At 43.4% G+C, this 25,240-nt stretch overlaps 1 long non-coding RNA gene across 1 annotated transcript in view; it reads left to right on the plus strand.

Moving 5' to 3' along the window:
* The first annotated feature begins 8,669 nt into the window (after positions 1–8,669).
* Positions 8,670–25,240, plus strand: part of LOC120638580 — a 72,954-nt gene continuing 56,383 nt past the window's right edge. Inside the window, exon 1 of the long non-coding RNA XR_005660303.1 lies at positions 8,670–8,723. This is a non-coding gene — a long non-coding RNA (uncharacterized LOC120638580). The remainder of the gene's footprint in view (positions 8,724–25,240) is intronic.

The raw sequence follows: 25,240 nt of genomic DNA on the forward strand, positions 1-25,240 counted from the left end.
CGGCGGAGCCGGGGCCCAGCTCGCCTCGTCCCGCGCTCATCGGGGCATCGGACCCCCGGCCGAGGGCGGGCCCCCCCCCCCCAATTAAATAGCTATCTTTTAAAAATCCAATGCGTCTTCCCGCACCTGCGAGCTCTTTCCAAACGTTCCCGCCCCCCCGCGCCTCCTCCTCGTCGAGTTGCAGCCACCCTCCCCTTCTGCTTTCAGGAGTGAGTGTCTGCCTGGGACACTTTTTTTCCCTCTCCTCCTCTTCCTCCCCCTGTCGCCGCTCTGCCCGAGTTGGGGAGGGGTTGCTTTTTTGGTGGGGGGGAGGATTGGGGGAGAGGGGGCGGGCTCTCCCTCCCCGCTCAGCCCTGGCTCTGGTTATATGCCACAGAGTCCCCCGTTGGGATTGAGTGTCTGCCCAATCAGAGGGGTCCCCGGGTGCGAGAGAGAAAGAACGAGAAAAGGAGAGAAGGAGCGAGCGAGAGAGGGAAGACTCGGGGGGAAGAGACGAAGAGATACCCACCGGGATGGGCCGGGAAGCCCAGGTCACGAAGGTCATGCGATAGATTCCCCCCCAGAACCTGGGCAGTGATGTGGAATTTTCCGCCACCTTCTGAACTCCCGGGCCTCTTCAAATAATAATATTGATGGCACTCGTTAAGCCCTTGCCATGTGCCAAGCACTGTTCTGAGCAGTTTGGGGGGGGGGGGGGGAATACAAGGCAATCAGGTTGTCCCGCGTGGGGCTCACAGTCTTCATCCCCATTTTACAGATGAGGTAACTGAGGCACAGAGCAGTAAAGTGACTTGCCCAGAGTCACACAGCTGACAAGTGGCAGAGCAGGGATTTGAACCCATGATCTCTGACTTCCAAGCCCGGACTCTTTCCATTGGGCCACGCTGTTTCAAATCACTCTTTCCCTGGCTAATCTAATAACTGTAGTATTGGTTAAGCGCTCACCAGGCGCCAAGCTCTTAATAGTAACAATAATAATAAAACAATTATGGTACTTGCTATGCCCTTACTATGCACCAGGTATTGTTCTAAGAGCTGGGGTAGATACAAGTTAATCAAGTTGGACACTGTCCCCGTCCCACATAATGCTACTACTACTAATAATGCTATATGTGAAGGGCTTACTATGTGCCAAGCACTGTTCTAAGCACTAGGGGAGATGCAAGGTAATCAGGTTGTCCCACTTGGGGCTCACACTCTTAATCCCCATTTTACAGATGAGGTAACTGAGGCCCAGTATAGTTAACTGACTCGCCCAAGATCACACAGCAGACATGAGGCAGAGCCGGGATTAGCACCCAGATCCTTCTGACTCCCAGGCCCGTGCTCTAACCACTGAGCCATGCTGCTTTTAGTTGCTGGAAGAGGTACAGTCAGAACAGACACAGTCCCTATTCCGCATGGGGCTCCTAATCTAAAGCAGAAGGAAAACTGGTATTCAGTCCCTAGTTTAGAGATGAGGAAACCTAGGTACGGAGAAGTTCAGTAACTTGTCACACAGTAGGCAGATGGGAAACTGCAATCAGAACGGGCTTCCAGTCTGATGCTTTTTCCTCTTAGACCTCACTAGTCCGTTCCTTTTTTTCCTCTGTTCTTTCCTGGGCTTCCACCAGCTACTCTGCATTGGGGGGGGGGGGCGGGGGGGGGCAGGGGTAAATTATAGGGGTCAGGGGCATAGGGATGGAATTAGGGCAGCAGGAGGTGTCCTCCTACCCCTCCTCCTATCCTGAGGTTCGCAATCTAGATGGGCCTTGGCTTTGCATTCGAAACCTCCGACCCCAAAGCCAGGTTGCAGATCAGAAAGTCAGGGAGGCCTAGCCTGGCCTCGGCCTGCAGGTCCTGACCCTGGGGCAGGCAGGGAATTCGATTTGGGGCCCCACAGTTTCATCTCCGAGTTGGGGCGCTTTCTGGGCCGAGGAGAATTGGGGGGTACGGTGGGAGAACCAGAGCACCCGGAGCTATAAGGAAAAGGGCTTCTCCTGTTTTGGAAGGAAGCTTTGGTGGGAAGACAAACTTGAGCGAACAAAACTTCACAACCGCTCCTGGCGGCCCCCTGGGCTACTGGCTTGGCCCCTTTCCTTTCCCCATTGGTCTTCGCTCAGATAGTGCCCTCCACCTGGCTTCCCCAGGGTCAAGGTCAAGGAGGAAACGTGGGTCTTTCCCACCTCCTCCCACAGCTCACCCCATCCCCACACATTTACACAGGGAAGCAGCATGGCCTAAGTGGAAAGAGCACAGGCCTGGAAGTCACAGGACCAAATGCTAATAACTGTGTTATCTGTTAAGCGCTTACTGTGTGCCAAGCACTGTATTAAGCGATGGGGTGGCACCATGCATAGTGGATAGAGCACGGGCCTGGGAGTCAGAGGTCACGGGTTCTAATCCCCGCTCTGCCACTTGTCAGCTGTTTGACTATGGCAAATCACTTATCTGGGCCTCAGTTACCTCATTTGGAAAATGGGGATTGAGACGGTGAGCCCCACGTGGGACAGGGACTGTGTCCAACCCCATTTGCTTGTATCCACCCCAGCGCTTAGTACAGTCCCTTGCACACAGTAAGGGTAAATCGGGTCGGACACAGTCCCTGTCCCCTGTGGGGCTCACTGTGTTCTAATACCAACTCTGCCACTTATCTGCTGTGAGACCTTGGTTGGGCAAGTTCACCTTTCTTCTCTGCACTCAGTCCCCTCATCTGCAAAATGGGAACTCAGTACCTGATTACTATCCCAGCGCTTAGAACAGTGCTTGACACATAGTAAGCACTTCATACCACAACTACCACAATTATTACTTAGACTGTATTGTACTTTCTCAAAAGCTTAGTACAATGCTCTGCAGACAGTATATGTTCAATAAATACTATTCATTCAATTGTATTCATTGAGCACTTACTGTGTGCAGAGCTCTGTACTAAGAGCTTGAGAAATTACAGTACAAGAATAATACAATAAACAGTGACATTCCCTGCCCCCGACGAGCTCACAGTTTAGAGTGGGGGAGACAGACACCGAAACAAAAATAAATAAAATTACAGATATGTACCTAAGTGCTTTGGGGTTGAGAGGGGGATGACGATGGCGAGCCCCAAGTGGGACCCGATTATACTGCATCTACCCCAGCGCTTACTACAGCGCTTTGGCACAAGTACCATTCTTGTTATTTTTATGTGCGCACCCCAGGGAGGCGGGGCTTAGTCTCCTTCCTCCTCCGGTTTACACCACAGGGTGAAAGCTTAAGGCCATCGGGTTTCACGGGAAATAGTGGGGAGGGGACAAAGAAGGAGGCAGTACATGGTTACCAGTCACTCACCTTTGCATTTCCCTACTCTGTCTCCTCAGGCCGATCCCCCCCAAAAGATGATAGCAAGTACTGAGTGGCAGATTGGATTCGTTTTTCTCTTTCTCACCCCCAGAATTCTCTCTCTCCATTCCAGACAGTAGGTCTAAAAGATCGTCTTTACCCAACTATCCTTAGCTGATGAAAAACAAATTTGTAGCTTCCCGCTACATCCACTGATGTTCAACTAAACCTCATCCCATGTAATATTAGTTGTGAGCAATATTCAGATAGTCTGAAAGAAAGGGTGTCAGAATTTTTCCCCCCTCCTATGGAGCTATCTACTACTATTACTACTAATTGTATTTATTAAGCACTTACTAAGTTCCAAACTCTGTACCAAGGACTGAGGTAGATACAAGACAACTAGGTCGGACATAGTCTCTGTTCCAGAAGGGGCTCGAAGTCTAAAGGGGAGGATATATTTTAGTTCCACAGACCAACAATTAGCAAATAATAAAAAATAAAAAACGAGGAATGAAACAGATCAAGAAAATACAAACAACTGAAAAGCAAAATCAGGAGAAGGCTGAGGACACTGAGTTGGGTTTTAGGTTGGATTAGCGTTTAGAACAGTGCTTGGTGCATAGTGAGGGCTTAAATGCCATCATCATTATTTATTTTCAAGTAAACTCATAATATGTTAAATGTCTTTAAAATAAATATAAATCGAATAACCTTTACATTTTAATTATAGGAAGTCTCCATCTTAAGGTGAATGTCAGCCAATCAATCAATGGTATTTCTTGAGCACTTACTGTGTGGAGAGCACTGTACTAAGCACTTGGGAGAGCACAGTACAATAGAAATAGTAGACGGGTTCCCTGACCACAACGAGCTCTTATAGGGAACCTGTTTATCAACTCTGTTGTATTATTATTAATAATAATGATGGCATTTGTTAAGCACTTACTATGTGCAAAGCACTGTTCTATGCACAGAGGGGATACAAGGTGATCAGGTTGCCCCACGTGGGGCTCAAAGTTTTAATCCCCAGTTTACAGATGAGGTAAGGGAGGCACAGAGAAGTTAAGTGACTTGCCCAAAGTCACATAGCTGACAAACGGCAGAGTCGGGATTAGAACCCATGACCTCTGGCTCCCAAGCCCATGCTCTTTCCACTGAGCCACGCTGCTTCGCTTATTATTCTCTCCCAAGGGCTTGGTATAGTGCTCTACATACAGTAAGCAATCAATAACATTTACTGATATAAAGTTTTTTTTTGTGATGGAAAATGAAGGGGCACCAATAAAATTAGTGCCCTTGGATGTTAAATGCCTGCTTTTATAGGGTGTATCCACTCTGTTAAAGCATAACCTCACTTTACCAGATTTGTTACCGTATTTCTCAGGTATAAACTTCTTTATTGCTTCTGTAGACAATATTCGTGGGGGTCTTTTTCATTAATTCATAAGTACTCAGCCAGAGGTATGGACACGAAAGAGCACCTCTGAAAAAGCAGACTTAAAAATCACTTTAACAAAGTCAATGCTGCCACCTACCCATCACTTTGGGGATTGCATGTCTTTTGCAAATACAGTTCAGTTCTTTTTCTACGCTTTGGTGCATTTTTAACCCTTTTAGTAACTTGCCCTGTACTTCTTTCAACTTTTCTAAAGAAAGCAGGAATTGCTGTCCAGAGAAAGGCCAGGGAATGACACGAAGCATTAGAAAGTCAACAAGAAGTGATTAACACAAAAGCAATTCCAGAAAAGAACAAGGTTAGGCTCCAAGGTCTAGAGAAGCAGCATGGCTCAGTGGAAAGAGCCTGGGCTTGGGAGTCAGAGGTCATGGGTTCGAATCCAGGCTCTGCTACTTGTCAGCTGTGTGACTGTGGGCAAGTCACTTAACTTCTCTGTGCCTTAGTTCCCTCATCTGTAAAATGGGGATGAATATTATGAGCCTCATGTGGGACAACCTGATTACCCTGTATCTACCCCAGTGCTTAGAACAGTGCTCTGCACATAGTAAGTGCTTCACAAATACCAACATTATTATTATTTTGGAGACCAATGCGGGAAAGATAAATGTGACATTTGTTTATGGTCTCTTTGGGAACTATTCATTAGATAAATGATATCTCAGAGACTCACTGCTTAAAGGGATTTTAGGGGTCAGTCAGTCCACAATCTCATCTCAAGGCAGGAGTACTTGTATTTCCCCAAATGCCACTTCCAACACTCCTGTGCCACGTTAAGTACTGGCCTATCCCAAGGTACAGCTGTGATGTGTTTCTCAAAAACACGAGTGTATATCATGAGTAGCTGTTGGGGAGATTTAGAGAGGATAGTTAAGAATTTAATTGGGCAAGGCCTCCTGGAGGAAATGTGATTTCAGAAGTGCTTTGAAGATAGAGGAGGGCAGTAGTGTGCTGAATGAGAAGTGGGAGGAGATTCTAGGAAGAAGGAAAAGTATGAGCGAGAGGTAAGTGGTGGGAGGGCCCTGACTGTGGGGTGGCTTTTCAACCTTATGAAGAATTTGTCCAACTTAAATCTACCAGGCTTTTCCATGTTTTCATAATTTAGCCCAGTAGCAGGCCAACTCCTTCTAAATACCTCTTCACATTTTTGAACTCTTCTTTACATCAGAGTCTTCTGCCATTATTTTTTATGCATTCATCTGCTGTCTTTAAATTTCTTTAAATTAAACAAGACTTCTTAAGATCAAAATCTTAGCTGGTGGCAGAGAGACCATAGCTTCCTCTCCCGTTTTGGCACCTTGTGATAATGCAGTGGATCATCAATGTGTCAAACTGTAACAGATGTATTGACAGGTTGACTGTATCATGGGGTGGTGATAACCTGTATTTGATATTTAAGTGCTTACTATGTTCCAGGCACTGTACTAAGCAATGGGGCAGACACAAGCTAATCAAATTAGATTCAGTCCATGTCCTGCATGGGGCTCACCATCTTAATTCCTATTTTACAGAAGAGGTAGCTGAGGCACAGAGAAGTTAAGTGACTGGACCAAGGTCACATAGCAGACAAGTGGTGGAGCAGGGATTAGAATCCAGATCATTTTTAACTCCCAGGCCTGTGTTCTATCTACTTGGCTACACTTCTCAGCATGTGCCTGTGTGTATATTTCATGAGGAGCAGCATATCTTAATGGAAAGAGCATGAGCCTGGGAGTCGGAGAACCTGGGTTGTAATCCCAGGTCAAATCTGCAAAATGGGGATTCAATACCTGTCTTCTCTCCTACTTAGATTGTGAGCCCTGGGTGGGACAAGGACTGCATCTGACTTGATCATCCTGGATCTTCTTCAGTGCTTAGAATGATGCTTGACACATAGTAAGCACTTAACAAATACCACAATTCTTACTGTAATTACTTCTTATATCCCCTATTACTTAAGCTTTAACGCATGCACATGTTGTCCTTTCCTTCTTCTTCCTAGCTCTAATTGATTTCTGTGTCCGTCTCTTCTACTAGATTGTAAGCTCCTTGAAGACAGAGATCTTGTCTATTCACTCTACTGCACTCTCTCAGTACTCTGCACACAGTAGGACTTCAATAAATACTTCTGCTTGATTGAATGCACTTAAACTGGTCCCATCTTCATTCTGTAGTTCTCCAGGAAGACACAGGGATTCTCCAACAAATCATTACCTAGATAGCAGCATCATGTTCTAGAATATGGGAGTCTAGCAGTAGCCTACCAACTCCATTGAATTGTGCTCTTCCAAGTGCTTAATACAGTGCCGTGTAATAATAATAATGATGGCATTTGTTAAGTGCTTACTGTGTGCAAAGTACTGTTCTAAGCACTGGGTACACAGGAAGCATTCAAATAAAATTGATTGATAGCATCAATAATTGGGGGCTTCTTGTGAGCCTTCTTCGATGCAGTGTTGATGTCGGGTAGGGGAATGGGGGAGAGGTTTTAAGGAGTTTTGCTCAAATCTTTCTCCCCTTTCTTCTGATGGACTTTGTGCACTGGGGTGCTGATGACTAGAGCTTCAGAAAGCCTATTCATTGGGAGAAACAGGGGCCGCTGTGGGCTGAAGCGACTGCTCCAAATGACTCTATTCAAGAGAAAGCCCTGGCCTCAGGAACCAATTTCATTCACAATATGCTTAATTCAATTTCAGTTTAAGTCGGTTTCCTCTTCTGTCCTCAGTGAAGAGGGGGAAACATCTGGTCACCAACACTCTTTACAGAGTTATCATTGGAAGTGGAAATGCAACAACTTTTCTAAGATACCTAAGATACCTAGGAGAACCAGCTAAGACCTTCAAGATTGAGGAAGAAATATATAGTCCCCAAAGGCAGGGTTGATATATATTTTTTAGTGGTACTTAGGATTTTTCCTTATTTCCTATTTTTCTAGAGAGACCTGTCTGTAAGAGATGTATAGCTGTCCCATCTTAAGCAGCATAAGTCCTGTCTCTCTGCAGATGAAGCCAGACTGTGGTTTAAGCCTCACATTCTCCAAACAGATCTGCTAACTTCTCATAGACTGACCTTACTCTCACACAGACTACTTTTCACAATGGGGTAAAGAGAACAGTTGCCCCAGACAATCACCCCTCAAATTCAAGCTCTCACCCTCAAATCCAGTTGGGTTTAGGCTGGGGTTAGACAGCCCCACCAAATGATCCGAACAAGTCATTTAGACCCACTCGTTTCAATTTACAAATCTTCAAAATGGCAGTGCTTCAGTCTGGATCATGAAGTCCTTCCTACAGCAACAAGTCAGCCAATAGGAAGGAAAGAGAGGGAGGATCTTGTAGTCTTCCTTGTAATCCCCTCCCCCCCCCCATGTGTGCAGCTGCTCAGTGTTATGAGGGACAAAATTTGCTGGGTTATAATAGTCCTAGGCAGGGGGACTAGGCTAGGTTATAGCTCTAATTCCCAAACTAGGAGAAGTTCCAGTCCAAACTACCCCAGAGGAACGAGGAACAGCAGCTACCGGCTGGCCCAGAAGTGAGAGAGGTTTCTGCTCTCCCAGAAATATCCCATTTTGCTAAATAGGTAAGAGGAAAGAAGGTGAAATCAGAATGAGGGAAAACCTGATGGGTTCATACTTTTGCCCAGAGCTTACTACAACTTTGAATGGATCCTTTCTTTCCTTTTGTTTGCCCTCTTCTTCCCCACTTTCCTCATTCCTTCACTGTTGCCCCTAAATACCAGGTGAAAGGCTCACCATAACCTTAATCTTTTCTAGAGCTCTGATTTAACTGAAAGGTAATCGCCTAAAGGGACAGCAGTGCCACCTGGTGTATCATTAAAATCACCTGGATGGAATCAATTTCTTCTTGGGAAACATTCCCATCAATTCCCTTCACTCCTGTCTTGGTGGAGCCACATTCAGTATGCTGGGGGTCACATTCGTTGGCAATCAGAGTTCCAACACTTGAACAACCGAAATACTCCGATCTAGGTAGGAGATTTTTTTTTTAAACCTTTTTAAACACTCTTCTCGCTCTTGAAAAATTGAAAATCCAACGGTTAAGTTTCTGGCTCGGATTCTAAGGTTTGCACTGCACCCTGAAGTCTCCAGTTAGTTTGCATCCATTGTAAAACGTCTTTAAAAAATCTTGACACGGGAAATGCTGCAAAAACTTGTATTTTCCCTATGCCAGTGGACTGTTCGCTTTCCTAATTTATAGATAACTGTAGTAGGGTTGCTGATATTATATTCGCAAGCGTCTCGTTTTAACCTCTAGGTGGCAGCAAGAAGTTAGTTTTGAGAACAGTATTGCGGGCAAACCTCCTGTGGGCTACTGCTTTCTTTCTCTAACGATGAAGGGAAAAGGGGGTTTATGGATTTGTTGTGCTGTCTTTTAAGAAATTAACTTTCCAAGAGAAATGTGAATGCGAAATTTTTGTTATTGGAATATGTTCCTAGAAACAAGCCTACTGTAGGTGTTGATCCATAATAGCTGTTAAAGAAAACTGGGCCCAAGGATTGGGAAGTGGAGGATTGCTTTCTTTTTTTCTTTTTTGGTAATTCTTTGCTGCCCTCTGCTGATTAATCTTCTCAATTGCACAAACCTTGATTCCAGACAAAGTCGTTTACTAGCCATAACTGAGCCCAGCATTAGATTTTGAAGTCTGTAAAAAGAGTGTGAGAATATTCAAACTCAAGATGTTAAGATAGAGGGGTGGGAAAATGGATAAGAAGTTGTGCTGTTTTTGAGAGAGTTTTTCTTAGCAAGCCATCAGGACTTTTAAGGTCTGAGTGTAATAATTGTCTTTGTTAAGCGCTTCCTATATACCAAGCACTGTACTAGGTGCCGGGGTAAACACAAGATTATCAGGTGGGATACAATCCCTGTCCCGTATGGGGTTCACAGTCTAAGTAAATTACTCACTGCGGTAAATGGGGAGATAGGCTTGGGAATCTAAATTCCTTCTCTTGAAGTATAGAAACACTTGGAGTTAAGTTAGCTACATTGGTAAAAGACTCTAAAAGAGGCATGTAGTTTCCAAAGTATCTATACATTGATGACCCTATTTGCTTTCTTTGTTACATACTTACATGTTTCTTTGTAACATACTTACTCACATAATACCTCTTTGGCAGAGCCAAAATTTAAATCAATCAATTTTACTTACTTTGTTTTGATGCCTGTCTCCCCCTTTCTAGACTGTGAGCCCATTGTGGGCAGGAATTGTCTCTGTTTCTGAATTGTACTTTCCAAGCACTTAGTACAGTGCTCTGCACGCAGTAAGCGCTCAATAAATACGATTGAATGAATGTCCTACATGGGGCTCATAGTCTTAATCCCCATTTTACAGATCAGGTAACTGGGACACAGAGAAGTTAAATGATTTGCCCAAGGCCACAGAGCAGACAAGTGGTGGAGGCGGGATTAGAACGCAGGTCCCTCCGACTCCCAGGACTGTGCTCTATCCACTAGGCCACATGCTTCTCATGTTTGCTAAAACACCACTTGCCTTTTGTGTAATCTTGGCCAAGTCACAACTTCTCTGTGCCTCAATTTCCTCATTTGTAAAATAGGGATTAAATACCTGATGTCTCTACCCCCTAGAATGTGCATTCCACATGTTAGAGGGACTGTGTCTGACCTGATTAACTTGTATCTATTGCAGTGCTTAATACAGTGTTTGGCACATAATAAGCACTTTACTATTACAATTATTATTCATTCATTCAGTCGTATTGAGCACTGTACTAAGCATTTGGAAAATACAATTTGGCAACCAGGAGACAATCCCTACCCAACAAGGGGCTCACAGTCTATTATCCAGCCTCCAGGATATTTCTATTGGATATCCTATTGGTATTTCAAACTCAACATGTCCAAAAACAAACTTCTCATCTTCAATCCCAAATCCTCTTTCTTCCTAACTTTTCCAACACTGTTGACAACACCACCATCCTCCCTGTCTCTCATGCTTGAAACCTTGGCACTATTCTTGATTAATTTCTCTCTTTCAAACCCTATATTTAGTCAGTCATAAAATCCTGCTGGTTCTTTCTTCACAATGTCCTCAGAATCTTCCCCTTCCTCTCCATTCAAACTGACGTCATGTTGGTCTGAGCACTTGTCCTATTTGACTTGAGTAGTACATCAGTGTGTTAGTACAGGGCTTAGCCCATAATAAGGGCTTAATAAATACCACCACAAGGTGACTCATTGCTCTACTGGCCATAGTCATGAGAGATTTTTGCATTTGTCCAGTGGGAGTCCAGCGCTGTACACAAAATTCACACATGTCGTCTTCCTCATTGTCACCTTGGGCTCTGTCTGTCTGGTGGGCTCATAGAGGCCAGTAGTCTTTGAAAAGACGAGAGTGTTCTAATAAGACAAGGGAACAGTTGAAAATGGATTTACAGTGGACTGAATATGCCTTGTGAGAGGCTGGCTATTGATTTCTATTCCTTCTGTTCCCATGTTATTGCACAAATGATTTTGTACTCGGCTGAGATTAAATATTAATAAATAGAAAATTAAAAAAAGAGATATTCTGGCTCCCCAGGCAGCTGCTTACTACACAATTAAAAAGTAAATTAATGATATTTGTTAGGAGCAAGTTTGTTGTCTCAAGTTTTATGAGTAAAATATAGAAACTGAAGGGCTGTCATGAGACACTAGCCGGTCTTGTTCATGACCTATTAACTTGCTAGTGGTGAAGGGATGTGGGTTTCTCCTTGCAGCCTTGGTTTAACTGCGTCTCCCTAGCTGACCATTTCCATTAGGCAGGTATTTATTATTTAACATGGGAAGATGGAGAGAGAGAAACAGACATTCAATGATTTTTATGTCACTGGAAGAGCTGCTACTTTTACGTGAACTTTAATGGTCCAAATATCATATTCCATATTGCAACCTTCCCATTAAGCATGAACATGGCTATGAAAAAAATTACTTACACACCATAGCAGTTGATGATCGGGACAGTTCTAAAGCAGTGTTTGAGTTAGGACCTTTGCAACTCTAGTTAAAGTGTCACTGTTTGCTTTTTGTTTTTTTTTAAGGTCATAAAAAGAAGTCTTAACCTGGTTACCTTTCTCCTCTAGGTTGGTTTTCCAACACACTGGGTGTTTGGGTGACAGGATGTAACTTTTTCAAACTCAATTCTCTCTGATATGCAAGAGGAAAAGACATGTAGGGAAGATGCACTTTCATTTCTGGAAAAAGAATGAGGGTGTGTTCCAGGGGCTAACTAGATATCCCACATAAGGCATAATGGTTATGATTAGGGAGATGCTGTCCATCCCCCTGAATGGGTTAAGCCACGCTACCTAAGGGCCTGCTTTTGAGAGGGGTAGGGGGAAAGAACTTGGGGCCCTGACAATGGTGACAGTCGCAGAGTAAGAGGGAGGCAGAGGAATGGAGACTTTCCAGCTTCTTTCTCTTCTTCCTCCTCTTCCTCTTTTTCAGTGGCATTAGCCACTGCTCCCCCGTGAGTCCTATCATAGAGGTTAGACGAGGCCCTTCAGAACCACTAATAGGAATTTCCAGTGTGACTGTTTTCTGATTGGGCCTGAAACTTCCATCTTTGTCTTACAAAGGACAGTTTTAGAACAAGTGGGTGCCTCTGCTGCCCAACTTGGATCATAGTAGCACTGATGGCTGGCAGCATTGATAGTGACTGATGAGCTCCTTCCCATCCTGGCTATAGGAGAAGTTGCTCTTTTGGTCCAGCACTTTTTGGCCTTGGAAAGGTCAGTTCTGCTGGGGCCAAATAGCATTAGTGGAGTAGAAGAAACATAGTGTCACTGGAGGGCTGTCTGGAGAATCCCTTCCTCCCTATCATCCTCTCCTCTCTCCCTGTCCCTCTTCCCTTCCTTTCCCCTCTCTCCCCTTCTCAATTCTCCTTACTCATCCTCATATGCCCTTCCTTATAACTTCCCTGGCTCCTTCACTTTGCGTGCCCTCACCACCCACAACACATTCTTGCCTTCTTGCTTGCTTTTTTCCCTTCTTTTCTGGGCCACATTCCGCCATCCCATCTTGAGCCTTGGGACATCGGGATACTTTATATGTGTGCCTGGAAACCTCATAGACTGGGGGAAATGGAACTCAAGGTAATCACTTTACACAGAAGAGAAGTCATTTTCCTACTATTTTTTTTAAACCCACTCTAAATGAACAGTGGGATGTTAATATCATGATGGGATCAGTTATTTCACTTTTTTTCTTGGAGATTTCTTCACTGAAGGAGTAAAATTGTCATCTCCCCTACCATTCGTTTTCCCCATGAGCCTGAATTCCAATAACTAATGTTCTTTTGTCAGGAGAAATTTCACATTAGATGGAAGAGAAGGATTTGTTTTACCTTGGCTGGGATGGGAAGGTCAATCTTTTCAGAATACTAGTGGGGAACAGAAGTTTGTGTTCCGTATAGGTTCCTCTCAAAGTAAACAGGTCCACAGAAAAGGTAATGACTTCCCTCCTGTGCCCATTGCTTTATAAATTGGTGTATTGCTGTTGTGTAACAGGTGCTGAGAACAAACCAGGTAAAGCTAACATGAAATAGAAATCCTTCAAAGTGCCCCACAGGCAAATTCCAGTCTAGAAGGCTCTTTCTTCTTCCTGTCAGTTTCTGTTTAATGTTTGCACCGATATTTACAATAGTCCTGAAATGATGAGTGGGGTAGTGAAGGAAGAGCAAAGAAGATGAAGGCGGAGAAAGAGAGACAGGTAGTTCAGAAGCCAAGTGCTAAATGGAAGCAAGATAAAGTAGGGACTGAATATCTGCCACTGTCACCGACGTCTTCTTGCTTTACTGCAGAAATCAACACTGTTTCAGGATTGATTGTGGTAATGATTGATAAGGATTTTCTGCCATTCTCAGCTTGCCCTACATTTAAGCCATTGACCCTGAAGTGAAAGGCACCATAGTCCCTTACTAAACTCCCTGAGCTGTTCAATGACCTATTGTGAGTGTCCTCTATCTGCTAGATCCATCCATGTTTCTTGGGTGCACCCTGGGGAATTGGAAGGGAGTACGAACAATTATCAGTAGCAGGAAATTGAAACCTTCTGTTTGCCTTTGTATCAAGAGGATAATTCCCAAACCAGTATCTGGGTCAACATGCACATATGTGGGGCATGTGATGATCCTTTTGTGAAGGAGACAGACTTGGTGAAAGTTGAGAGGCTAAATGGGAGGGTTTGCTAACTGCTTAACTTAAGCAGGTTAGCATTTCCAATAGAGGAGGAAAGGAATCCAGCTGATGTCGTCCTCTCTCTCAGGAGACTCGCTGGTCATCTTGATTCTTTCTACATTGGGGACTGTAGTGGCACTATGAACTCCCAGAATTCAGTAACTGCTATCTGCATAATAATGCTGATCAAAACCTTGACTGTATCCAGGATTCCCTGTTGCAGGCTGGTCATGACCCAGGTCACTTTCAGGGTCACAGGCCATCCCTAACGCATCTTGGCCGACGATTCCGGCCTGACCCGTCCTCTTTAGCACACCTTGGCAGGTAACAGGCCTCTACTTTAGGTGGAACCCAGTGATAGTTTGGCTGGCTCGTGGACTTGTAAGATCAGGATGGTCATGTTACTAGATACTACTGGATTGCAGGCCGTGACCTTACTGTCTAACACAAATATGGGGTAATTTTATTCTGTAATAGTCCTGTAATTCACCCCCTTGGAATCTAGGCACTTGGAAAAATGTGCTCAGTGATTGTGGAAAAACAGCAAATGCTCTCATTACATCTGGACCTCAAAGTTTCATGTGGAGGCCTACTACTGACAACAGTGGGGATTTTGATAGCAGTTAGGCTAGATATAGTAAAACTGCAAAAGAATGTTGGATAGGGTCCCCTTCCCCCTCCTGGCTGATTGCACAAATCAAAGTCTCCTTCCAGCTCTGTTCATTCAGTAGCTGGAAGTTTAGCAAATAAGAGACTTTATTAAGTTGTTAATAAGATTTCATTTTTGCACTAATGCTGCAGTGCTACATTATTAATTTAAAACTGTATTTAGCTTGACATGCTAAAGTGCTAGGCCTCATTATTAATGCAGAGCCTCGTGCCTCTGTTGTTTAATTAAACACTGTGATTATGAAGTTCTGATGTGGTTTAATGATAGTACACTAGAGTGGCAGCACATTCCACAACAGATTTTTTTTCTTCCTTTATTTCTTTTCCATGCCACCCTCAGATTGTCGTCTTGCTAACCTCAAACCGAGTAAGAACTCCAGCTCTATTTCCTGAACTTTTTTCACTTTTTCTAATATCATTTCTTTCTCCTTGGTTTCACCTGATTTGAGACATTTTCCTACTTCATTCTAATTAGCTGGATTTATCCCTGTTTCGCCTTGTCCCCTTCTCCAAAACAAGGGACCAGCAGGGAGTGGGTTTGGGTAATCTAGTTTTCAGAGTTTTGTTTAATTGGCCTGACTTTCCTTGGGTCAGAAAGCATTGTGATTTGGAACAGGCCACCAAGAGACTTTAGTGATTTTCTTTTTCTTTTGAGTTGATTTGTAATTCATCAACATTTCTCCTTAAATAATGTTTTCAGGAAGGACAGTGAGTTGAAGGTAAGACCTAATATCCTATGGAAAAATGTACAATTCTTATGTATCCACATGTCTCCAGTATTTAATAATTCAAAATTCCAGGAGTGAAATTTTCACATACCATGGGAATCTTTTATGTTTGCATTAAAACCCCCCAAAAAACCCTTCAATAATTTGAGATTTTGTTGAAAAGAACAACCTATAATCCAGGTTAACCATATCAACCCATGCACAGGGCTCCAGCAAGGAAATTTACATTCCCTTCCTTTCAAGATCATACAAAAAACATCAAAATAGGGTAGGGGGACAGATTTTTAAAATGAGTTTACACAGAAGAGAAGGCTCCTTAAGCAGTTATATAAAAAAAGGGAAGGACGTTTTGCATTTGTGAAGTGCTTGTTGCTAGGATTTAGATCTCTTTTGAAAGCTGTTATTTCTCTAAGTACAAGAGAAAATGCATTTTCACATCCATTTGTGTAAACCATCATTTCCTACTGTTCTCTGCTTTTCTCACCACGGAATCATAATGGGAGGCTCAGTGGCCTTTGAAAGAAATACATTCCAGAGACAATGTAGGGACTAGGACTCCTTAGATGCATTCAGGGCTAGAGAGGGGGTGGTGAGATGGATGGAAATGGCAAGACTTGGATTTGGAAATACTGAGGAATTCTGAGTGCCACAGTTGCTCAGCTGTTGCCATCAAATCAGCTTCAATTTAGAAGGGTCACGCAGGTATTTCATAATTTTCCCCCAGAAAAGAGTCCATAGGGAGCTGCAAAGATATATTTTTTGTGGCAGCACCAGTGCCGGCAGGAAGCCACTTTGGCTGGATTTAACAGTATTCTATCAAGCCGTGTTACTGATGAGTAGCAGCAATAATTTAATATCCCTCTATGTACAACTGTGTTAACACCGATATTACAAGTAATGCTATTAATACCTGATGTATTAGCAGCTCCTTTGCTACAGGTTTAGTTGGCTATTTAATACAAGGTGATATCTAAATGTACTCGCCTGCAACGCACTCAGAACCCTAAATTTATTATCATTTTCATGCGGGGCCTGATAGCTTTTGTTGGCCTTGATTCCTTCCAGTGTCTGTTTTGAATGTCTCTCCAGAATCACCTGGCGTTCATTTATTCAGGGCTGAACATAATGAATTTGCTTGATTATTAATGCAAATGTCAAGTATATTTCCTTAGGTACACCACTGTTGTGGGGGATTTATTTAAAGGGGAAAAAGCCAGTCATGAAGCGTATTTCCAGTGTGTCTACTTGTGTAGCAATGTTCTTTATTAATTATGTCACCTCTAAGTCTGGGAATATTAGATATTGCAATATTGCAATTTGGCATTTACACTGTGTCTTTCATCAGGAGTTCTCTGAGGACTTGGCTGGGTTATTACCACGGCCTCGAGAGCCAGTTGGATGTCCCCGGGTTCAGGTCAGTGATGCTGAGAGGCAGAGCTCTCTCAGGGCACTGGCGTTAGACAGGACTAGATCTTTGGGGGTGCCCAGCAGAGGAAGAAAAGACTCCATCTCGACCAAGCTGCAGATGAAGTGTAAGTCATTCCCTGCAATGCGGTCTTTTGGGGAAATGACCCTTGTTTGGCTTACATGGGAGCTGCAGATGGGACAATAGTTTGTGTTTCAGTGAAAGGCTCAGTGAAAATGTGGCCAAACTCATCCAAAGAGCATGAGAGAACCAGCATGGCCTAGTGGCAAGCGCATGGGCTTGGGAGTCAGAGGATGTGAGTTCTAATTCCGACTCCACCAATTGTCTTCTGTGTGACCTTGGGCAAATCATTTAACTTCTCTGTGCCTCAGTTACCTCATCCATTCATTCAATAGTATTTATTGAGCGCTTACTATGTGCAGAGCACTGTACTAAGCGCTTGGGATGAACAAGTCGGCAACAGATAGAGACAGTCCCTGCCGTTTGACGGGCTTACAGTCTAATCGGGGGAGATGGACAGACAAGAACAGTGGCAATAAATAGAGTCGAGGGGAATAACATCTCGTAAAAACACCGTACCTCATCCGTAAAATGAGGATTAAGACCATGAGCCCCACGTGGTTATCTTGTATCTACCCCAGTGCTTAGAACAGTGCTCGGCACATAGTAAGCACTTAACAAATACAATTATTATTATTATTAACAGAATTATGTGCACTGTCTTTGAGCAATGTCTTCCAATGCCCCCAGTACAAAGTCACTCTTTGACACTTTCTACACCAGCTGAATGAAGTGCATAAGCACTTGTCAAACCATGGGCAGTTGCAACATCTATTTGACTATTTACCAACAGCCCACTGAATGCTGTGGTGGTGTTCATGGCGAAGGATGGGCAGCTGTGGGTCGTCAGTGTCACTGACTGCTATTTTTATGGCTCAGCATTTCCAGAAAAATCACTCCGATCAGTGCGCTAAATATGTCTGAGAGGAGGGAGGGTTCCCGACTCCCAGGTCTTATTGGGTGTCCTCTTGGCTCATTCTTGGGCCCAAATGTGAGCACAGCCACAAAATACAAGATCAGCAGGATCAATATTTTCACCTAAAAAGAAACAACTCTAATGAATTAGCCCAAATCCCTACTGTCCAAGGGACCGTAAATTCCGCTTGATCACAAGCCCTCAGATAAGCAGTCTTCGAAAGTCTGTCAGAAGTTTATTAATATGGTAATTTATCTGGGCAAGTGCCTAAAGATGCTAATTGAAATGATCATTTTTGTGCATTTTTTTAAAAAAGGCAGAAAGATTCATTTTTTAAGAAAGGGAAATGAAATGGTTTCAACATTTCATAATTTCATAATTTTTCTATCGCCTGGCCCTCCCTTCTCTCCTCTCACTGCCATCCCTTTCCCTTTTAAGTGCTCAGAACAAAGGATGAGAGTCTGGAAGGATGTGGGGCCATGGCCGTGTCTGGTTGCTGGTCTTGATGCACGGAGATAGATTGAATTAATCAAACTTCTTCACACTGCTATTTAATCGGGTTTGCAATTAGCTGAGGACCGCCGGTCTCCCGGGCCTATCAGTGCTGCCAGCAGAAGCTGTAATATAGCAGCTCCGTGGTCACACACTGGGAGTGCTTTGCCGACCAGATTGCCATAATGTGGCATGAAATTAAAGCGTGATGTTACTTGACAACAGAATTTCAATTTTTTCCCCCTCCTTCTTCACAAAGTCTCTACCAAGAGATAGTAAGCCTGTCTAGCAACATTCACCTGCTCTGAGCTACACATCTGCCTTCTGAACTCCTTTTTGATACTATTAAATGGAGCTGTGTTCCATTACAGGAGTCCTGATAGTCTCTCCAGTCTGCTTTCAGCTATAGATGATTTTTCAGTGGGAAGCTAATAAGCATACAGATCTGAGCTTGTTTCTCTAGCCTTACTCAAAAGGTATCAGTTTCATCTCTTACCCCTCTTCCCTCCTCCCTCCCCCTATGGTAACTCCATGGTTTTCTTCCTTCTCAAATCCACACATACCCAGAGTCCATCCTTTCCCTCTGCTCCTTGCACCCATCATATTTTGATTTGTGATGCCTGTTGGCGTTCCTGTAAACCACCCTAGTGTTCCATAGAATTTGCTTCTTAAATTCACCAAAATAATCGGAGAGGAGAGATACTGATCTTTTTAAAAACAAGTGCCGCTTTTGATTTTTAGCTTGTTGCTATAAGTCACACCCCATGTTTCCAAGAGTGGAATAAGGATAGGATATAAACTGGCAGAAGTAAACTCAGCTAGTGCTGGGGACCAGGCTTGAATGCTGGATTAAATAAATAATAATGTTGGTATTTGTTAAGCGCTTACTATGTGCCGAGCACTGTTCTAAGCGCTGGGGTAGACACAGGGGAATCAGGTTGTCCCACGTGGGGCTCACAGTCTTAATCCCCATTTTACAGATGAGATAACTGAGGCACCGAGAAGTTAAGTGACTTGCCCACAGTCACACAGCTGACAAGTGGTAGAGCCGGGGTTCGAACCCATGACCTCTGACTCCAAAGCCCGTGCTCTTTCCAGTGAGCCCCGCTGCTTCCCAATCCCCGGTGGATTGACACCGGCAGTGGGATATTTCCAATCCATCCTCTTTTTGTAGTGGATCTGGGTCTCAACTCCATCGATTAGTGGTATTTATTGAATGCTTGCTATGTGCAGAACACTGTACTAAGCACCTGAGGTCTCTATGGTGCCCAGAGCTCCTGTTGACCTCTTGTGGGATTTGGACCGATTGTTTCTGGGAAGCCAATATTGCCTGAACTTTCCCAATTGGTTTGCCCAGAGCCGGAAGAAGGGAAAAGGTAGGATGGGGGACTGAGCAGGTCAGCAACCTTGTGCTCTAATAATATTCATTCATTCATTCAATAGTATTTATTGAGCGCTTACTATGTGCAGAGCACTGTACTAAGTGCTTGGAATGTACTAATCGGTAACAGATAGAGACAGTCCCTGCCCTTTGATGGGTTTACAGTCTAATTGGGGAGACGGACAGACAAGAACGATAGCAATAAATAGAATCAAGTAGATTCTATAAATAGAATAATACTAATGATTATGGTATTTAAGTGCTTACTATGTGCCAAACACTGTTCTAAGCTCTGGGGTAGATATAGGTTAATCAGGTTGGAAACAGTCCCTGTCCCACAGGGGGCTCATACTCTTAATCCCCATTTTACAGATGTAAAAGAGAAGTTGAGTGACTTGCCCAAGGTGACACAGAAGACATGTGGTGGAGTCAGGATTAGAACCCATGTCCTTCTGACTCCTAGGCCCATGCTCTATCCCCCAGGCCACACCATTCCCCAACCTCTTTGCTACTATCTTCAACAATGACCCCAGCCCACGGCTGGAGCTTCTGACTGCAGATAAGGCTGCTCCAGCACTGGGAGAGGTGCTGGATTTCCACTGGTGTTGTTCCCCCGGGCCCTGGAGTGGCCTATAGTCAGAGCTGGCTATAGCACCACTCCAAAACACATGCGCTTCCCAAGTAGGATGCCTGAACAGTTGCTGATAGTGAGCTATGGTGTGTTATCTGAAAGCAGGAAGCACCTCAATAGCTCACTAAAGTATTGGTGATGTGGTAAGGTAGCCTTAGGTAATGTGGCCAGACCTGTCCCTGGGGAAGGGTCAATCTGGGCACTTGCATAGAGTTCTGCCATTGGGTGAAGTCTACCCCTGTTGGCAAGCAGGCCTCTGGAATGCTGCTGCCACCCAAGGCAGAGAGGGGAGGATGGAGATGGTCACGTGGCCATGTCACCAGTGCCTGTCCTCTCTCCTCTCAGTGCAGAGGCAAGGTGGGACTGGGCTGATGATTTGGGTACTGGCCTCATCCTCTGTCCCCTTGGTACTTGGACCCTCTACTGTCATCGGGAGAGGCAGTACAGCGAGATGGTCCGGGGTTTAGGGCAGGAAGAGGAGTGAGATTTTACTCGTCAAATGTCCCCATCCTACCTCACTCTTGACTAGAGCCTTTGTACTTCTTTGGGGACACTCCTGATGAGGTGTTACAGTTGAATGTTGGGAAGCAGCTATGAGAAGCTGTGATAATAAATACCATCCTCATAATAATAATAAAGAAGCGGGCCATCCTGGCATGCTACAGTCAAGAAACGAGTGGCAGTGTTCAAACTGAAGTTTCCATGGGTTGCGAGATGGACACAACAATTATAGTGCCAGGCAATGCCGATAGCAAACTATCAGCACTACGGGAGAGGTTGGGACTGTCAACTCTGTATTGACCTTTTCAAGTTATACCCAAACCTATGATTAAATGTTGTCATCATCATCATTATAATAATGGTATTTATTTAATGCTTACTATGTGCCAAGCACTGTGCTAAAAGCCATGGTAGATAAAATACAATCAGATCAGACCTGGTCCCTGACTCACATGAAGCTCCAGGTCTGAAGGAGGGAGAACAGACTTTATTCCCATTTAGAGATGAGGAAACTGATGAAGCACAGAGAGATTAAACAATTTGTCTAAGCTCACACAGTAGTCCAGTGGTAGACGTGCAACTCGAATTGGGTTCTCTTGACTCCCAAGCCCAGGCTCTTTCCACTGGGCAACACTGCCTCCCAAGTGTAGCTAAGGGAGTTATAAGTATATGGTTATGTCTGGATCCAGTTTAAGATTCTGTTGAATAATGACTATTGCTGTTGAAACCTTTAATAAACAGTGGCTGGCTGTTTATAACCAAAGACTATGCCTGTGAGATCTTTGTGTTTGTAGTACCTATGAATTTGGAGACTCGGTCTAATAGGGAGGAGGCGGACATTTGGGATTCTCCAGCTCCCAAGAGTCAGTCCGTAGATTGGCAAATTGAACCCCAGACGTTTCCTGTTCCATTCTAAAAGTTATGGGATAGTGACAGCAAACTAGGGAAGATTTTGGTTGAATAAGTATGGAGCCCCATTTTGAAGCAGCATGACCTAGTGGAAGGAGTTTAGGCCTGGGAATCAGAGGGACCTGTGTTTTAATCCTGACTCTGCCACTTGTTTGCTGTGTGACCTTGAACAAGCCACTTAACTTTCTGTGGCTCAGTTTCCTCAGCTGTAAAATGGTGACGCTCTTATTTTTCCTCCTACTTAGACTCTGACTGAGCTCATTATCTTGTGCCTATCCCAGTGCTTAGTATGGTGCTTGGCACATAATAATAATAATAATACTTTAAGTGCTTACTATCACTGTCCTGGTTATGGACACTAGTATCTCGTGTTTGAAACTGGGTGCCTGACCTTTGAAGTGACGGGAAAGCCACACATAGTGACAGTGGTGCAGTATTTCACACGACAAACCCACAAACTTTCCTAATTGAAAAACCCAAATATATTTAAAGAGATTAAATCACTTTTTTCAATTTAAGTGTGGCATTTAAAATTAAAAAGCAAAGGGCAGCCCTGTCTATGAATACCTGGAAACATTTAATTCATTCCTCACTGGGTTAGAAGTAATGAAGGGAGAGATGTTTGAAATGTTAATTCCTGCCAGGTAATGGGAATCCAAGCCCTTTGTTTCTTTTTACTTGTGCTGGTTTGGAGTATTTGGGATTCTCCCATTTAAAATAAAAACGTGAATATTTATGATGAGTATGCCACTGACAGTCTAGGCTGGCCCTGCAGGCCCAGAGGAGTTAATCTAATTCCATTCAGCCATGAAAACCCACTAGAATTGAACTGTACTTTGGCATGCTGGATAAAGCACATCAAAGAACAGCATTTCTATAAGATAATTACACACAATACAACTCGAATCACAGAAAGATTGAGGATATTGCTGATAAAGCATAGTAAATCTTTTTTCTGACTATTCCTTGTTTGTCTGTTCTGTTGAATCAGGCTTCTGATTCCATTCAAGGGAGCGCTAGTAGCACCCTCCTTTATTTCTGGATTTCCTTGTTTTGGTTTATTGACTAACAATTTACCCGTTAGTTCCATGGGGAATTGGGCTTACCCCATTAGAACACAGAGGCGGGATGAGAAAAATAAATATTTCATGGTCCAGACCCAGCAAGGGTAAGAAAATAAATAGCTCTGTCTTCAATTAAGTCCAGGGCAAGGGAGGGGTCTGCTTTTACATTTTCCTATTTTTTTTAAAAAGGAAACTGCAGTAGTTTACAAGCTGTGCAGCTAAGGTTTACCTTAAGGTTTATCCATGTTAAAGGCCCTAAGAGTGTGCAGCAACCTAGAAATATGGATTAAATGACAAGGTCTTGCCCAAATAGGAATCTGGTCGGTCAGGAATTTACTATGAGCAGTACTTCTCTCTGTTTAACTGCCTCCATTTCTGAGGATTGGGAAATCCCACCAAATGTCCTTGTGGACAGAGGAATTTACTATTATGTTCCCTCTAGCAAAGCCATTTTAGATGATTTTCTTGCATTTTATGCTTTGCCAAAATTAAAAGAAAACCTATTCCAGTATTCTAATTTCCTTTGGTCTTCAAACCTGCACAAAGGCAAATTGATTCTGCTCTCTTGGTGTGTTATCAATTAGTTGCATTTATTTGTCAGTCAGTGGTATTTATTAAGAGCTTTTCTGTATGCAGAGTAATGTACCAAATGCTTGGGAGAGTACAATATAACGAGTTGGAAGACATATTCTCTGCCCACAGTGAGCTTACGGTCTAGAAGAGAAAGAAGAATGGTGCCAAGCACAATAAGTATTAAATGTGTCAGAACAATCTGTAGTTCTTTTACTTACCACCACATATTTTAGGGCAAATTCTAATTGGTGTCTGTTCTCCTATATATGCTGGAACCATTTGGGCCTCCAGTGGTCTGCATATCTGAGAAAGAGAAAGAAGATTTAATTTTTTCCTCCCACAGATTTGGGACATGGGAAAAAGGTAACACTTGCTTTAAATGATGAGGATTTTCGATAAATCAGCAATGGCCAGATATCATTCTGTGTCGCTGTGGGATTGGGTAAGAATCTGGCTGCTCCAATTGTGGTAAAATAACCCATACATCAAACTTGGAAGGTCTAAGGTGCTCTGATAGGACTTTGGAAAAGGTGACTATGGGGTGCCTACAGTTTCTGCTTTCAAAGCATCATTGGCTACAAGCTGTAAGAATTTCACATATCCATCAATGGCTTTATTGAGTGCTTACTCTGTGTAGCGTATAAAGCACAGCTTGGTAGAATACAACGCAACAGAATTGTAGACACAGTCCCTGTCCACAAGGAGCTTAGGGCTTAGATGACTATTTAAATCACTAAGCATATGGTTTAATGTGACTGTTAAACACCAAAGGAAGTTTTTGCACAAGGAGTGAGAAACAGTGTTTTTAGGTGATGCTTAATGCTATTTTAAATCAACTTACAAGCTGGTTCTTATTAGTGGCAGCAAATCTGGAAATCTCTGGTGTATGAAACTCAGTGGAGGCAGGTTCAAGCCACTGTGGGGATTTAGATGTAGTCTTCTTCTCCTGTTGGGAAAACATGAGCCTCTCAAAACAAGTGGAACAGAGTGAACAAGATTACCATGGAAGCCATGGGTAGTGTTAAAACATTTGGCTGAAATTTGAAGGTACTGGAGTTTTTGAAGGTCCCAATTCCTTTCACCCTTCACCTGGGAATTTGCTCATGGAAAAGGTAGTGCTTCTTAATTCAAATATATTTACAGTAGGTTCAGGGGCTAGAGGCAAGTCATTAGAGTTCTGAGAAGATAGAAATCCTGTATTAATACTCAGGGACTTTCCAGTTCAGGTCTGTGAAAGCAGAAAACAAGACCTAGAATAATCCTTTTAAATATGATTCATGTGCTTTTTATCTCTTTCTCAGACACACACACACACAAAGAAATGACTCTTATAAACAACTCCAAACTCATGAAGTATTTTCAAATAGGTGGAGGACTTGTCTAATAGCCAAAAATCCTAAAACAAAAATCCTTAAAATAATCAGGACATGCACTAGAGAATGACTGTTGTATTTCAAAGCATTAGCTAATGTTTACTAATGACAAATGATGGACATGGAAACAAACTGGAGAGTTTCAAACCTCAAGGTGTAATGGACCGGAAAGTTTCAAGACTTAAGGTGAACACAGGTTCAACTCTGGTGGATTCAGCAAGGGTAGATATAAAATATACTGTGATTCTCTTTCCTCAGTACTTGTTTATCTAGAGTGGCTGTTTATGCTGTAGTTAGGGCGGCAGAACAATATTATTTAAACAGTATGCCAAATAAATTCATAGGTCTAGTGGAAGTTGATTGCAAACACCATAGCATTGTAGATCATTGTTCATAGAGACGGTGGATAAAAGAACTGGGCCTGCACAGAACAGACTTGCTTTTAAGACACATTTAACCAAGGCATTTGCAAGGAAATCTGCGTGACCAGCTGCTTGTTGACTGAAAGTGAGAGAGTAAGGGGTGAAATTTTAAAAATCAGGGTCTGTGGATATGGCTAAGACCAATCAGTGCCTGGTCATCTCTTCTACCT

This window comes from Ornithorhynchus anatinus, chromosome 8, assembly GCF_004115215.2.
Source record: "Ornithorhynchus anatinus isolate Pmale09 chromosome 8, mOrnAna1.pri.v4, whole genome shotgun sequence".
Lineage (NCBI taxonomy): Eukaryota > Metazoa > Chordata > Mammalia > Monotremata > Ornithorhynchidae > Ornithorhynchus > Ornithorhynchus anatinus.